The 13,507-nt window shown below is 45.5% G+C and overlaps 1 protein-coding gene across 8 annotated transcripts in view; it reads left to right on the top strand.

The window, feature by feature from the left end:
- Positions 1-13,507, top strand: part of MANBA (mannosidase beta) — a 144,897-nt gene that overhangs the window by 127,584 nt on the left and 3,806 nt on the right. For 3 of the 8 annotated variants that reach the window (XR_007476922.1, XR_007476923.1, XR_007476916.1), the window contains 6 exons: positions 1,563-1,663; positions 6,038-9,667; positions 11,464-11,540; positions 11,767-11,913; positions 12,007-12,186; positions 12,900-12,960. The gene's annotated coding sequence lies outside the window, so the exon portion shown is untranslated. Of the gene's footprint in view, positions 1-1,562; positions 1,664-6,037; positions 9,668-11,418; positions 11,541-11,766; positions 11,914-12,006; positions 12,187-12,899; positions 12,961-13,507 lie in introns of all 8 variants that reach the window. The other 5 variants (XR_007476919.1, XR_007476917.1, XR_007476918.1 and 2 more) reach the window with 5 other exon arrangements.

The raw sequence follows: 13,507 nt of genomic DNA, 5'->3' as shown, positions 1-13,507 counted from the left end.
ATGGAAATCAAAAGAAAACTGGAGTACCAATATCATATCAGATAAAATAGACTTTAAAATAAAGTCTGTTACAAGCTGCAAAGAAGGACACTACATAACGATCAAGGGATCAGACCAAAAAGAAGACAGAACAATTATAAATATTTATGCACCCAACATCGGAACACCTCAATATATAAGGCAAATGCTAACAGCCATAAAAGGGGAAATTGACAGTAACACAATAATAGTGGGGGACTTTAACACCCCACTTACACCAATGGACAGATCATCCAGACAGAAAATAAATAAGGAAACACAAGCTTTAAATGACACAATAGACCAGATAGACTTAATTGATATTTATAGAACATTCCACCCGAAAGCAGCAGAATACACTTTCTTCTCAAGTGCACATGGAACATTCTCCAGGATAGATCACATCTTGGGTCACAAATCAAGCCTCAGTAAATTTAAGAAAATTGAAATCGTATCAAGCATGTTTTCCGACCACAACTCTATGAGATTAGAAATTAATTACAGGGGGAAAAACTGTAAAAAACACAAACACATGGAGGCTAAACAATACGCTACTAAATAACCAAGAGATCATTGAAGAAATCTAAGAGGAAATTGCTGTATTCTTATAGTTTTTGCATTTCTGAGAAATTCTTTCTCTCCCCTATTGTAAATGATAATCTTGCTGGGTAGAGTATCCTAGGTTGCAGGCTTTTCCCTTTCAGGACTTTGAATATATCATGCCACTCCCTTCTAGCCTGCAAATTTTCTGCGGGGAAATTGGCTACAGCCTTATGGGGCTTCCCTTGTAACTGACTCTGTTTTTCTCTTGCTGCCTTTAGAATCCTCTCTTCACCTTTGACTTTTGCCATTTGAATCGTGGTATGTCTTGGTGTTGTCCATTTGGGTTCATCTTGTTTGGGACCCTCTGTGCTTCCAGTACCTGGATATGTGTTTCCTTCTTTAGGTTTGGGAAGTTTTCAGCCATAATTTATTCAAATACATTTTTCTTTTGACATTTGGGGAAAATTTTATTGCTCTTGATGGAACATAGCACCAGTTCAACGAATAAAAGGTGGTTAGGACTCGTCACCTTTAATCAACAATATGCGTTTATACGAAAAGTGCTTAAAGCCATAGTTCTGGGAAAAGTTGAGGATGCTAAAATTTTTGTGTTACATATTTTAAATATGTTAACTACTTCATTAAACAGACGAGCAATGTATACCTATTTAAGTGATATCAGATTTGCTACTGTCAGTCTGATTATCAAATCCACAAATGCAAAATCAAGGGACAAAAACATTATTCAAACTTATAAAACAAGTTAGAACATTATAAAGTAAGTTTTATGCCAAAAATATTAATTATTGCTTAAATGTACAGTTGATTACACTCGTGAAATTTTCCAAATCATAAATGAGAAGATTTCTTCTGAATGCTAACATTTATCCCAAGGAAGAGAGGAATATTTAAGGGATGTGTAGACATTGCTTAACCACTGTGGAAAATAGCCCAGTTTCCTGCAAACAATCTTAATAACGAACATCACTGTGGTGACTCAGGAACTGGAAACAAGACTACAGGATCACACTCAAGCTCTGTGAAGTCAGCCAGAGGATTTCTTCATGATAACTGCAGCCGGCACTTTCTCAGTCCTTAGAAGGTAGGATTTTATGTAAACTTCTTGTTCTAAAAGAAAGGGTCTGAATGGATAAATCGCTATGTAGAAGTACAAAGTTTTTGAATGCAGTCTTCTGTAAGAAGTAATTAAAATGTAAAAGCCAAACAATCGAACATCGAACGTGATTTCCTTCGAGATACACTTTATCCATCAGTCTCTTTCTCTGTCCTCCCACCATCTGAACTGTCAGTCACTGCACTGCTAATCCTCATAGTGAAACGGGTGCTATCTTATTTAAACTAGCTCGACTTTCTGTAACAACAGTCTCAGGAGTGGCATTTTTAAACATAATTTTACCCAGCATGTGCATCCGTCATATTTGAGGGCAGGCACAAGACTTCTCATAAAGTTGGTGAAGTTGTGGAATACCACCTGGGGATGGAAACATGACCTGTATCCTCGAGGGGAGAGAAAAAACCAAACACTTATAAATGAAGGGGATTTGGGATACTTAGGGTTGACGTAGAAAAGAAAACAGAATTTTATATTTTCATCATTTTTGTGAAGATAATGTCTCCATGATCACATTATCCACATCATTCTTTATATATGTGTGTGTGTACATATACATATGTACATATACATATATATATATAATTATTATTGTTTGGGGTGATGCAGGAAGCTACAAATGAGAAAAGGACACTGCGGTTTTAATAAGGGGAACAAAAAGTTCTGTTCACCAGTATAGATTCACATTACAGTACACCAGTATCGATAGCATTTTCTTGTCTATTTTTGTTACTGAAGATGGTACCTCTCTACATAACCTTGTAAGGCTTCAGTAACTAAAGCATAAAACAAACAAAATACATTTTTGATGCCCTTCTCTCTCTCCTCTTGTGCAACCCCTATTGTGCATAGGTTGGCACACTTCATATTATCCCGTAGATCTCGTATGTAGCTTTCATTTTTTAAAAAAAATTGTGTCTGCCACTGCTGTTACGATTGTGTGCTTTCCATTATTCCATCTTCCAGATGACTTATTTGTTCTTCTGTGTCATTTAGTCTGCTATTCATTGCTTGTAGATTGGTTTATATCTCAGCAGTTGAATCATCTATTTTTTCTTTAATTTTTAATTTTTTTATTTTTAACATCTTTATTGGAGTATAATTGCTTTACAACGGTATGTTAGTTTCTGCTTTATAACAAAGTGAATCAGTTATACATATGTTCCCATATCTCTTCCCGAATCATCTATTTTTGACTGGTTCATCTTTATAGTTTCTAATTCTTCGTTACAGTGATCTGCATTTCTATCGATAATCTTTCTGAATCCTGTTAGCATTTTTTTAAAGCTCCTTTTTGAACTCAGGATCTAGTGCACTGGTGAAGTCTGTTTCATTATTTGTTCTTTCAGGGGATTTCTCTTGTTCTTTTAATTGGGAGTAGCTCCTCTGCCTTTTCATTTTACTTAACTGTTTCTCCTAAATTCACAGAGACAGAGAAAGTTATCTACTGTGGCCTTAAAGGGGTGTTTTTTTCTTTTAATTTTACTTATTTATTAGCTTTTGGCTGCGTTGGGTCTTCATTGCTGTGTACAGGCTTTCTCTAGTTGCGGCGAGCGGGGGCTACTCTCCGTTGCGGTGCGCAGGCTTCTCATTGCAGTGGCTTCTCTTGTTGTGGAGCACGGGCTCTAGGTGTGCGGGCTTCTGTAGTTGTGGCACATGGGCTCGGTAGTTGTGGCTTGTGGGCTCTAGAGCACAGGCTCAGTAGCTGTGGCGCACGGGCTGGCATGTGGGATCTTCCCGGACCAGGGCTTGAACCTGTGTCCCCTGCGTTGGCAGGCGGATTCTTAACTATTGGGCCACCAGAGGAAGTCTCTAAAGGGGTGTTTTTATGTGGGAGTGTCCTGTGTATTCTCTGTGTTCAGTGTTTTTGGTGCAAGGACTGGTTTTGGTATGGATGCCAGCCATGCTTTTCCTAAGAGTGTGCTGGCTGTTTTCCTCTAGACTAAGGGGGAGTGGTTGGTGTTGTAATGTCTAGAGCCTGTGCTGGATGTGAGGTGGGGCTTCCTCTTTCCCCTGCGGCTGTCACCACCCTGTCAGTGGCAGGGTCTGCTGCCCAGTTGTTGGCGTAGAAGCCCTGAGGGTTGGGTTTGATCAGGTTCCCTTGCCCTTGAGTGTGTGCCCTGCCCCAAAGGTGATGCATGTGCCACCTGTGTAGGCATCCGCGGTTCCGCTTAGAAGCAACCCAGGGCCACGTCTCTTTCTCTGTTGTGTTTGTCCCAGATCTAGTGCTAGGCTGTGGTGTGGAGTGGGCTGGGACTTGGGGTCGGGGCGTTGTGCCTGCAGGACCTGAGGTGGCTTAGCCCTGGATCTGTGTGCCCCGGGTCTGGTGCTAAGACACGGTGTGAAGCGGGGGGAGCCAGGGCGCTGTCTCTGGGAAACAAGCGCTGCCTGCACCTGCACGCTTCCTGGGCCTGTCTGCCCAAGATTCAGAGCTTAGATGCCGTGCGTTCTTGTGGTGCCGCCCGGTGCGCGTGCTGACGATGTCTGCCACGGCTGAACCGCCAGCCCAGAGCAAGTGCTGACAGTTGTCTCGATGGCTCTACCTAGGTCATTCCCCAGGCGCCCCAGTCTGTCTCTGTGTAGCTAGACTGAATCTTTGCCCAGATCTCACAGCAGGCGTGAGAGTGGACAGGAGTGGGCAGGACCTGGTGGTTTGACCCTTCATTTTGGGAAGTGTGCTGAGGCGGCAGCCGCCAGGTCAAGGCTTTTTCTGCCCTGACTGTTAGCACGCCTGCAAGCGTGCACACTCTCGCGAGTAAAGTCTAGGCTTCTCCAGCCCTTCTGTCTGTCCCAGCAGATTTCCTGATAGGCAAGGGGTCTTGTCTCCTCCTTGCAGGACCCCAGGACTGGGACGCCCAGATTGTGAGTCAACCGGTTCACTCCTCTGGGTGAGGGTCCTCCCATGCGGACCTTGTTTCCTTACAGATCTCTCCCAGGAGCACAGGTCCCGGCCTGATGCTTTTTTCCCGCCCTACCCAGTTACATGGAGAGCTTTCTAGCAGCTTTGGGTGTATAGGATTTCTTCTGCCAGTTCCCAGTTAGTGTTCTGTGAGAATTGTTCCACAAGTGGGTGTATTTTTGCTCTGTCTGTGCGGGGAATGGGGGGTGGGGAAGCTCTATGTCCTCCATCTTAATTCCCCTCCTCAAGGCAAATGTCTTTTAAGAATTTTTTTTTTTTTCGGTACGCAGTTGTGGCCTCTCACTGTTGTGGCCTCTCCCGCTGCGGAGCACAGGCTCCAGACGCGCAGGCTCAGCGGCCATGGCCCACGGGCCCAGCCGTTCCGCAGCATGTGGGATCTTCCCGGACCGGGGCACGAACCCGTATCCCCTGCATCGGCAGGCGGACTCTCAACCACTGCGCCACCAGGGAAGCCCTAAGAATTTTTTTTAAAGTGTGTGTGTGTAGGGGGGAGATGTCAGAAACTAATGAATTTATAAAGGAAGAATAAATTAATGAATGGACATAAATATATGCTGACAACAATTTATAAAAGGAGAGAAATGTGTTGTATATACATTATTTCTGTAAGAGCATAGTTACATCCAAAAGGTTCTTTCACAGTTTGTATGTGGCACTGAGGTTAATAATTTCTGCCATTTTAGTGGATTTATTTTGCCACGTTTGCTGGCAGAGAATTGGATGTAGTCACTCTTGGCTTTGGATTTCTGAGAAGGCTTTTCTGTTAGTGGTTATGCAAACATTAATAGAATGGGAAGACCAGTATCCGGTCCTTCTGCTGTGTGGCTGCAAAGCACATTCCAGAGTGAGATGGAAGGAGGTCAGCTCGCAGGATTACATCTTCCCAGTTTAGAATCAAGAAAACAGCAAAGATGGTAATATTCTCAATCATATTCACTAAAACTCTTCTCCTTTTTCCTCTTACTTGACTTTGGAAAATAAACAGGAAGATTTTGTTCGCTATTGGAACGAAAGTGAACTGGAGTACAGGAGAGAGAGATATATTTCCCAAGCATTCCTAAAGTGACACAGATTTGAGACAGAAGAATATTCTTTGGGGGAGCAACGTAGGATAAGGCCATCTTGTTCAACACTTTAGGAAAGTTTTTTTGAAAGCTTATGATAAAAAAAATAAATGAAAGAAATGTCAGTTGAGAAAGGAGTCTTAAAAGGCTGTCACTGTAATTAATACACGAGGAAGGAAAAGCACAAGACCAGCTGGTCAGCTAGGCTGGGCTCTGAGCTTGTGATCAGTAAGCTGAAGGGGACTAACCTGCCATGACATCTCTGCCCTCAAATAGGGGCCAAACAGTGAACAGCCTTTGCAGAAATACGGGCATCACATCCCTGTGTCATGTTTTATAACTGTCTCTCATTTTCTTTAGACAGAGGTTACTGAATCCTGCCATGAAAAGAAAGTATGCAACAGTGATGCAGCTGAACTCCTTAGGTCAGGTCTCAGCCTTTGCATGGGATTTATTGAGCACCAGCTTGTGCCATGTTGTGCTGTGTATGCAGTGAGTGAGTACAAAGGATGACAGCAACACCAGAATGGCCTAGAAATCTGGGGAAATGGGGTGTTGGGATCATGGAAATTTCTGGTTGAGAACTGGTACTCATTCCTGTCTCATAATGTATGTGGGAACAACCCTTTGTTCTTATTCTGTAATGTTACTTATTACAGCTTTTGTAAAATTTACTGGATCCTGGGAGACAATGCACATGTTCCCTGTAGTTGGAACAGACATTATTGGCAGGCCATCCTACAGCTATTTCCTCCTGTTCTCTGCTAATAGAAGTGGCTATGCATCCAGCCCCAGGGACTGAATCATAGTTGGTTATACTAATCCTATTCTCCTTTGCCAGTGATTGGTCTAGGGTTAGGCATGTGACTGAATTCTGGCCAATGAAACATGAGGTGATACTTAATGTGGGGTTCTGAGGGAAGGTTTTCCTGCCTAATAAGAGAGAGACTTGAGGAGGAACCCTATGCTGTTGCCAAAGTTAAGAGGCTGTTGTGTGAGGCCTGATACTTGGAGCTGCTGCAGCCTTTTTGTGACCTTGAGGAAACAATGTTGAATAGGAGGATGTCAGAGATGTTGAACTACTGAACTAGCCTTGTAATCATCTCACTCTGGTCTTATAAAAAATAAGGCCTATTTGTTTAATCCAGTTGTAGTCAGGTATTCTGAGTTTATAACCAAAAGCATCCTACAACAGTTAAAGGTATGGGCTTTGAAATCACACATACATATGTTTGAGTTCCAGATCTACCATTAGTAGGCTGTTTGACATTGCATATAAGTTACTGGGTCTTCCTGTACACGTGGGATAATAATAATCATACCTCATATGTTAACTGTGAGGACTAAATGGGTTGATGCATAGATATTGATAGCATACAATACGTATTCAGTAAATGTTATTATCATGATCATTATCAAGGAAAGCCTAGGGAGGTGGGCAGAACTGGCACTTGCTCAGGGCATTGGATGAGGGTTGGAAACAGCATCATCCAGGGGTGCCCATAGGAGTGAGGGGGCAGCAGTGGCTCCTGGAAGGGGAGAGGTAAAGACCTTGATTCTGTCTCAGAGCTGTCAGCTCATCACTCTGCCTGGTCATTTTTTTTTTTTAATGTATCTAATTTATTTTATTTTTGGCTGCATTGGGTCTTCATTGCTGCACACGGGCTTTCTCTAGTTGTGGCGAGCAGGGGCTACTCTTCAATACTGAGCACATGCTTCTCATTGTGGTGGCTTCTCTTGTGGAGCATGGGCTCTAGGCATGTGGGCTTCAGTAGTTGTGGCTTGCAGACTCTAGAGCACAGGCTCAGTAGTTGTGGCGCACGGGCTTAGTTGCTCCGCGGCATGTGGGATCTTCCCGGACCAGGGATTGAACGTGCGTCCCCTGCACTGGCAGGTGGATTCTTAACCACTGTGCCACCAGGGAAGTCCCCTGCCTGGTCATTTTGAAAGTACGATTGCAGAAAGTGTGGTTCAGGTCATACACAAGTCATATTTGGCCAGCAGATGATTTTGTAGGCCCACGCAGTGTTTTTAAAAGTTGTATTACTTATTAACGTTTTTAAAAGGCAAGATTCCATGTAAAATCTAGATCTATCTCCGATCTTCTTACAATGATTTTTTTTTTTTTTTTTTTTGTGGTACGCGGGCCTCTCACTGCCGTGGCCTCTCCCGTTGCAGAGCACGGGCTCCGGATGCGCAGGCTCAGCGGCCATGGCTCACGGGCCCAGCCGCTCTGCAGCATGTGGGATCCTCCCGGACCGGGGCACGAACCCGTGTCCCCTGCATCGGCAGGCGGACTCAACCACTGTGCCACCAGGGAAGCCTCCACAATGATATTTTTAAAAGAAAGCCTCTATTTGTTTAATCCACTCATAGTCAGGTGTTCTGATTTTGTAATCAGAAGTATTCTTGTGGATAAAGGCAGGGCTTGCAGGTGAGACATAGCCAGACCTTGGAGAGGGCAGTACAGGCTCTTGCTCTGATATTAAACCTCCAGTATGCAAGTCTGGCTCTAACACGTACTGAACTTGGACACATCACTTAACTTCTAAGCCTCAGTTTCCTCATCTTTAAGATGAGGTTAATAGGAATTACCGTCTCATAGAACTGTGAGGATTACGTCAAATAAAGGATGTACGATGCCCAGGACGGGTAAGTGAGTTGTAAATGCTGGCTTATGATGGTTATTCCTCACAGAATGCAGTTGGCTGTGGCTGGGACGATCAGGCCTAGGGGTCTTACCTTTTCCTTGCCAAAAGAAACAGAATGATTTCAGTTTTCTCTACCAAAGGAAAAGAATCGTCAGTCTTCTGTGACCTGAGTTGGAGGAGAAATTTTCAGGCAGTAAGCCGAAGAATTTCTAAATTTCTTTCTTTTGGTGAGCCTCCTTCCAATTTTACTGACGCAAAAATTTGAGTAACAAGAGGCATGCCAGCTGTTCGGTGATGGTGCAAAGTTCTGCTTCTTCCAGCAGAGGCCTCTTGTGCACAGGAAATGAGGCTGGTGGTGGCTGGAGGGGACCCTGGGCCAGGGCACTGGTTTCCCAGAAGCTCCCCAGAGTAAAGCGGGGAGGGGAGTCTAAGGAAGAGCTTGTGGGGACCGCCCCCCACCCCCCACCCCCGTCCCCTGTCCAGGCTTCAGAGAGCTGGATGCCAGTGTCCTGGAATTCTGGAGTCTTTCTTGAAAGAAAGAGACGGGGAGAGAGAAGGAGAGAAAGAAAGAGGGATGGATAGAGGGAGAAAGCGGGGAGGAGGGAGAGAGGGAGGAAGGAAGGCAGCGGCTTTGTCTAAGCTCCAGGGCTCAGAGGCAGGGCACCCGTGGGGCTGATGATCCCAGGGGTCAGACCTGCAGAGAGACTCTTTCTGCTGTCTGCCTTCCAGTTTATTTCGTTTCCCTTCATTGTTGCTACCTGGGCAAAAGGGCATCTAAATGATTTTTAATCCCAATTTAACTGCTACGGAGCTATGAAAACTTGGCACAAAGCCTCCAGCATAGCTGATTGATAGGGGAGAAGTCAGATGATCTCTTAAAAGCCACGGTGACGAGCAAGAAGGACTGAAACCGTGAGTTACTGAAACCGTGAGTTACGGCATGGTTTGCAGAAAGGCCCAAACTTCTGGTGATGGGGGGAGCGATGGAGGGTCTTTCCTGGTCCAGCATGGCCTCTTCTGTCTAAGGCGGTGGCCCTGTGGGTGACTCGCTGGCCACACATTCTTTCTTGAAGCTTTAAACCTGGAGTCTCTTTGCCTTCCAGAACTAAAACGAACGGTCTCTGGTGCATTTGCTGTGTGCATATGTTGATCATCATTCAAGACGTGCTTTTGGTGAGGGAGGAAAGCAGTCGGGGCCAGATGGTGACTCTGACCTTCCCAGATCAACACTGGGAAGGAGACGACGGCTAAGGGCTGCTTTGGCATCAGGCTGACTTGCCCAGTCGTCCATGAGCACATAAATACTTCCTGAGCATGTATGGCCCCGTCTGTGGGAGAGGTAAAGTCACCCCTGGTGCTGGGGCCCAGGCGGCGATGGAAGGGGTGCAGGGGGTGGTACTTAGGAAGGAGACGGGAATGTGTCTTTTGGGCGGCCCTGCTCGGGTGGTGGTACCTGCCTGTGGAGCTGCAAGGGGTCTTCACAGGGATGTGACTGCTGATCCTTTGGGCTCTCTGGGCCAGGCTATGAGACAGGATTCCGCATTAACACGGTGCCCCTTGGGGAGCATTTCGGATGCCCTGGCTTGAATTTTGGTGGGATGGAAGGGACACAAGGAAATGGGCAGAACCAGGCAGGGTGTGGAGATGAAGCTTCTGAGGGCTCCAGAGCCAAAGAAGGAGAGTGAGGCTGAAGGAGGCTGGGTAGGGAGAGAAAACCAGCATGGCTCTCGCGGCCCCTCTGGGGTTCATTTGCAGAGACTAGCGTGAGTGCCTCACGTACTGAAGCCGCCGAGTCCTTTGTTGATGGGATGCCCGTTTCCCACTGTGTACCAGCCTTCAGTGCCGGCACCTGGGCAGCTTCGCCTACTCCTCTTGGGCACGTCTACGCCACCTTGCCTTTCAGAGCAGCCGTGCGGTCCGTGATTGCCTGTGGAGAGAGGCCCAGGAGCACAATGTGAGCACTGATGGCTGAGTCCAGCCCCTTACACTAGACTGGGGACCTCCAGGCACCTCAGCATCTTTTTGTTTCTGTGGAAAATGGCAGGAATTACTCCCCCTGCCTGCTTTTTACCTCTCAGATTCTTATGAGAATAAATATTTGAAAATATCTTGTAAAAGACAGCATTCATGTTTACAAGTTTTGTTTTTATATTTTTTCAAAATTACGAAAGGAAGTTTATTTCAAAAGCAAAAGAGAACATTTACATTTGAACAAAGTGACAAACTGGTTGCCCTGAAAAAGAAAAAAAATCATGGCATGAAGTTTCTCATTTAAAATTTTTTTTTTTTGCGGTACGCGGGCCTCTCACTGCTGTGGCCTCTCCCGTTGCGGAGCACAGGCTCCGGGCGTGCAGGCTCAGCGGCCATGGCTCACGGGCGCAGCCGCTCCACGGCATGTGGGATCCTCCCAGACCGGGGCACAAACCCGTGTCCCCTGCATTGGCAGGCTCAACCACTATGCCACCAGGGAAGCCCTTCATTTAAAATTTTTGAAGCAAAAATAACTTCAGTTGTGCATTCTTGCCTTAGGAAAGGGAAGGAAAACTGTAAAACAGGTTTGGAAAGAAAAAAATCTCTCTCTGGCCAGAGAATAGACCTAGCAACATGGTTATCTGGTATCCGGCATCAACTCGTCACCCTCCCTGAGCTGATGCCATCGTATTCGAGGTTTCATCTCACCATCTTCAGCACCAGCTCTGCTTCCTGAGTCCCAAGAAGGAAGCCTGGGAGATGGGATTGCTAGAATTCAGTTTCATCTGCTAGTCTTCTGCCAGTTCTCTGCAGACTGCAAGAAAGATGAACTTGCTTGTCCCTCTCCTTTGGGTGGGATCCCAAGCACCACGGCCCCTTGAAGACCTTCAGCTTTAGCATCCACATGCCCAAGGGCTCTTGCACGGCACTTAAGGGACTACAGACCATGGAGGCTGGAGAGCGGGAGTCCTCCTGAGTCAGAGCAGGGATAACAAGACGTTGCTGCGGTAGCTGTCCCTCCCCTCATCCTACCTGATCTAATACCCTTGGTCATCTCTGAGGATTTCCGTAAGAGAACCTGTGACGGTCCTTCCAATGCTTCTTTCCTTCTTAATCCAGGGAAATGATTTTGCCCGTGGTCGTGGCCATTTACCATGATTGCAGGTGACTTTCAGAGGGAGTGGATGTTTGCACACAAGTTGGAACTCGAAGGAACTTCAGGTTCAATCTCCATCCTTTAGGTAAGGAATTTTGATTTGTGCCAGAAACCGGGACCTGTTTGCCAAAAGCAACCCCCCCTCCTGATACTGGGAACCTGATACTGGGAACAAAATCACATCACCCACGTAGGTAGCCTCCTAGCTCTTGGTGTGGCCATGGGACTAAAGTTTTTTTCCAGTGCAGTGTGAGGGAGGAAGGACCCCATTCTAAACCCCCACACGTACTTCTCCGTGTTCTCCCTTCCAGCTGACCGGACCATCACCCCCAGCAAGACCTTAGGAGCCAAGGGTTGGAGGGAGAGTCACTGTCAGCCTGGATCCCTTCATGACTATGTGGAAGAGAGACGCCCTACTCACCCCTGTCCCCTACTGCAAGTGTGGTTTATTGAAACACGTGAGTGGAGACAGGAGATCCTGTGGTTTAAATGCTTTATGTGTGCCTCAGTCTCCTCATCTGTAAAATTGCAACAAAGTTCTTACTTCACAGAGTTTTTGAACAAGTGATATGGGATAATGAGTCACCACTCACTGTAGAGCCTGGCAGGTGACAGATGCTCGAGAAATCTAGACCGAATACATATCTTCGTTCCTTGAGGGTTGCTGTGATATCTTAATGAAATAATCATTTTGGAGAGAGATATCAACATGGAAAAGCTAATTGCTGGAGGTGAGAAAATGCTGTCTCAGCCCCTTCCTCCCTCTTATTCTAAGAAACGTTAACAATTTGTGGACCTAGTCACTTGTCCAGGGTAATGGAAGCAGGCTAATACAGACACAATGGAATCTATAATAACAGAGAATGCTATCCATTTAATTTCACGCCCCTCCTCAGCACTTCCCTCAACCCCAAACCAAGCGACGAACCTAGAAAACCCATGGACAGGAACTTGTAGTCTGTGGGATTGGTGGTGAAACAAAGCAGCAGCTATACTGAGGAGTATAGGGAGGAGATGTTTTCACGTCGTAGGTGTTTAAAAAAAGATGGCAATTTGGATGATTTATTTAGATGATCTTTAAGATACTGTCTAGCCCTAAGTTCTGTGATCCTTAAGAAAATAAAAGAATTTTAGTTCCATCTTCTCTGGACTTCTGTGCCTCCCTAAGTCCATTACTTGTGGAAGCACAATCAGAAAGAAAATTCCCCCCAAAACACAAAATAAGGAGGAGAAAGATGTAACTAGAGACCTCCAGTCTATGAATAATTTATAGTTAAGCATCTTAGCCTGTTATTACAGGGAAAATCAAATCATGTGAACATGTAAGCAACATATCTTTTTAGTGATACTCTGGGTTCACTTTGCGTTTTGCCTGGGATACATTATGACTCCATCATCCTTATACAGATTTGTGTGGATTTTTTTCTTTCTCTCTTACATACAGGACTTCAGGTATGGCTAAAGAATAACCTGTGGAATCAGACACACCTGGATTTGAATCTGGGGTGAGTTAGTTAATATTCAGATTATCTGTTTCCTCATTGTAAAATTGGGGTTAAATATGTACCCCATGGGGATGTCATGAGAATTATCACTAGAATTCATTAAAGCAAAGGGGCTGGCAAATAACAAATGCTCAAATCTGCCTGACTCCTTCCCCTCTTTTCTCCTGCTAAGATGCAGAGGGTCCGGTTTGTGGGTTTGTGGGGCTGCCCTCCGAGATGGTGCCGGGAATATCCTCGCCACATCCAACTACTGCAGGGGACTCCGGTGGGTAAATGAGCAGCAGGCTGGCTTCCTACAGCCAAAAAAGAAAGACTGCCGATCTTGAAAAAGTCTAGGTTATGCTTGCAGGGTATAGAAAGCTCAAAAGATGACGAAGGTTCTAAGGGAGGTATTTTTATTTAATTAATTAATTTAGTTTTATTTTTGGCTGCGTTGGGTCTTTGTTGCTGCGCGTGGGCTTTCTCTGGTTGTGGCGAGCAGGGGCTACTCTTCGTTGAGGTGCGCGGGCTTCTCGCTGCAGTGCCTTCTCTTGTTGCAGAGCACGGG

Source organism: Orcinus orca, chromosome 4 (genome assembly GCF_937001465.1).
Source record: "Orcinus orca chromosome 4, mOrcOrc1.1, whole genome shotgun sequence".
In the NCBI taxonomy this organism is placed as follows: domain Eukaryota; kingdom Metazoa; phylum Chordata; class Mammalia; order Artiodactyla; family Delphinidae; genus Orcinus; species Orcinus orca.
This window is presented reverse-complemented; position numbering and strand designations above follow the sequence as displayed.